The sequence below is a fragment of the Oryx dammah genome, unplaced genomic scaffold (assembly GCF_014754425.2).
Source record: "Oryx dammah isolate SB20612 unplaced genomic scaffold, SCBI_Odam_1.1 HiC_scaffold_23, whole genome shotgun sequence".
NCBI lineage: Eukaryota > Metazoa > Chordata > Mammalia > Artiodactyla > Bovidae > Oryx > Oryx dammah.
Genome location: NW_024070207.1, coordinates 65,632,644 through 65,635,878, shown reverse-complemented (window position 1 = coordinate 65,635,878; position 3,235 = coordinate 65,632,644). Strand labels below are relative to the sequence as shown.

General features: G+C 38.5%; 1 pseudogene; it reads left to right on the top strand.

Annotated features, from left to right (window-relative positions):
- Positions 1–609: 609 nt before the first annotated feature.
- On the top strand, positions 610–3,235 carry LOC120881922 (annotated as a pseudogene).

The window sequence follows — 3,235 nt, the reverse complement described above, 5'->3', positions numbered from 1 at the left end:
GAAGACTTTTTCATTTATATTCCTCAGTTATATTGTCCTGTAATTTTCTTTATTTGTGAGCTTTGTCTGGTTTTGGTATCAAGGTAGTGGTGGCCTCTAGAATCAGCTTAAAGTGTTCCTTCCTCTGCATTTTTGTGAAGATTTTTATAAGAATAGGTGTTAAGTCTTCTCTAAGTATTTGATAGAATTAGCCTGTGAAGACATTTAGCACCAGGCTTTTGTTTGTTGGAAGATTTTTTTAACTTATTTATTTTAATTGGAGAACAACTGGGCTTCCCCAATAGCTCAGTAGGTAAAGAATCTGACTGTAATGCAGGAGACCCCAGTTTGATTCCTGAGTCAGGAATATCTGCCAGAGAATGGATAGGCTACCCACTCCAGTATACTTGGGTTTCCCTGTGGCTCAGCTGGTAAAGAATCCATCTGCAATGTGGGAGACCTGGGTTTGATCCCTGGGTTTGGAAAATCCCCTGAAGAAGGGAAAGGCTACTCCAGTATTCTGGCCTGGAGAATTCCATGGACTGTATAGTTCATGGGGTCACAAACAGTCAGACATGACTGAGTCTGACACGTACATTACTGACTAATTTAAATTTATTTATTAAACATTTGAAACTTGTGGGAAAACTCTATGATTAGTGTCATGATACTCTGGTGTAGTTTGGTGGCTTTTAGCATCTAATCTAAGCACAGATTATATAAAGTGAGTGCCTTCAACTTATGTGCTCTGTAATGAATTTCACACACCTCATGATGCAGCATTTTTCCTGTCTAGGCCAATGTATGCACACCATATTTCGTCAAAGTATCACAAACTTAAAAAATCAGGGAAGGGAAGTAAACAGCAGCATAAAGTTCATAAATACATCACATCATATGAAATGGTGATGGCTCCTGTTCATGAAGCAGTGGTTTCCTTACATGTTTCCAAAGTCTTGGATGACATCAGTCCTCAATTCTATGCCACATTCTGGTCATTGACAATGTATGACCTTGCAGTTCCACATACCAGCTATGAACGGGAAGTCAATAAACTTAAAATTCAGATGAAAGCAATTGATGACAATCAGGAAATGCCTCCAAAAAAATAAAAATAAAAAAGAGAAGGAGTGATGTACTGCCCTTCAGGACAAGCTTCTCAAAGAAGAAAATAAACAGATGGAACATGTACAGAGAGGTCTACAGAGACTGAAACTGGAAAAGGACAACTGGCTTTTAGCAAAATCTACCAAAAATGAGACCATCACAAAATTTCTACAGCTGTGTATATTTTCTTGATGTATTTTTTTCAGCAATTGATGCTGTTTACTCATTTTGTTGAATTGGTATATCAACAGAAAACTCCAAATTTTTCCACACTTCTTTACTATGATCGAGTTTCCTATGATTTAATTTATACAGTCACAAGCTGTACTGAAAATGAAGCTGGTCAATATGGGAGATTCCTTTGCTGCATGTTAGAGACTGTGACCAGGTGGCACTGTGATAGAGCCACATATGAAAAAGAATGTGTAAATTATCCAGGATTCCTTACTATATTACAAGCAACTGGATTTGATGGTGGAATAAAGCTGATCAATTAGACTATGAAAATTTTCAACATGTTGTACACAAATGTCATTACAAAGTAACCAAGGCATCGGTACATTGCCTTGAAACAGGTGAATATACTCACATCAGGAATATCTTGATTGTACTAACAAAAATACTTCCTTGTTACCCAAAAGTTTTGAATCTGGGTCAGGCTTTGGAAAGAAGAGTGCATAAAATCTGCCAAGAGGTAAAAGAGAAGAGGTCAGATCTATATGCATTGGCTATGGGCTACTCTGGGCAGTTGAAAAGTAGAAAGTCATACATGATACCTGAAAACAAGTTTCATCACAAAGACCCCCCCTCCAAAGAATGCAGTTGCCAGTGTACAAAATGGGCCTGGTGGTGGGCCTTCTTCATCATCTATTGGAAGTGTATCTAAGTCGGACAAAAGCAGTACCGAGGACACTGATAAATCAAGGGAGAGATCTCAGTGTAGTGTGAAATCTGTTGATAAAGCTTCTAGTTTCACACCAAAAGGGAATTCAAGTAATGGAAACAGTGGCTCTAACAGCAGCAAAACTGTTAAAGAAAATGACAAAGAAAACGGAAAAGAGAAAGAAAAAGAGAAAAAAGAAAAGACTTCAGCTACTACTCCAGAGGCCTGAGTACTTGATAAATATTGTAAAGAAAAACCAAAGGAAGAATGACCAAATAAAGATGAAAAAGCAAGAGAGACGAAGGAAAGAACACTTAAATCTGACAAAGAGAAAGAAAAATTCAAGAAGGAAGAAAAAGCTAAAGATGAGAAATTCAAGACCACTGTCCCGAATGTAGAATCAAAGTCAACTCAAGAAAAAGAAAGAGAGAAGAAGCCGTCCAGAGAATGAAATATAGCAAAGGAAATGAAATCAAAGGAAAATGTTAAAGGAGGAGAAAAAACACCAGTTTCTGGGTCCTTGAAGTCATCTGTTCCCCCTTCAAATATTGCAGAGCCTGAAAGGGAGCAGACACGTCGCAAAATTGATACCCATTCTTCTCCATCACATTCCTCAACAGTAAAGGACAGTCTCATCGAACTCAAGGAGTCTTCAGTAAAGCTCTACATTAATCATACTCCTCCACCACTGTCCAAGAGTAAAGAGAGAGCAATGGACAAGAAAGATTTGGACAAGTCAAGGGAAAGATCCAGAGAAAGGAAAAAAAAAAAAAGATGAAAAAGACAGGAAAGAGTGGAAAAGGGATCACTCAATGACCGAGAAGTGCCACCGGACTTAACCAAGAGGCGGAAAGAGGACAGTGAAACAATGGGGGTTTCAAAATACAAAAGCGAAAGTCCATGTGAGTCTCCTTATCCAAATGAGAAAGACAAGGAAAAAAAATAAGTCACTTGAGGCAAAAAAAAAAAAGGCGGTGACTCATTTAAATCTGAAAAGATGGATAAAATCTCCTCTGGTGGCAAAAAGGAGTCCAGGCATGATAAAGAAAAGATAGAAAAGAAGGAGAAATGGGACAGTTCCAGAGGAAAGGAAGAGAAGAAACGTCATAAGTCCTCGGACAAGCACAGATAATGAAGACTTTCAATCAAGGGTGTGGACAGACCCCTAAGCTGAAGGTCTCCCAGAGGAGGATGCCAAAGCTACATGCGTCACTCTCAGAACGTTATCTCCCATAATTGAGAGCTTCTAGTGTTGTCCATTTAATG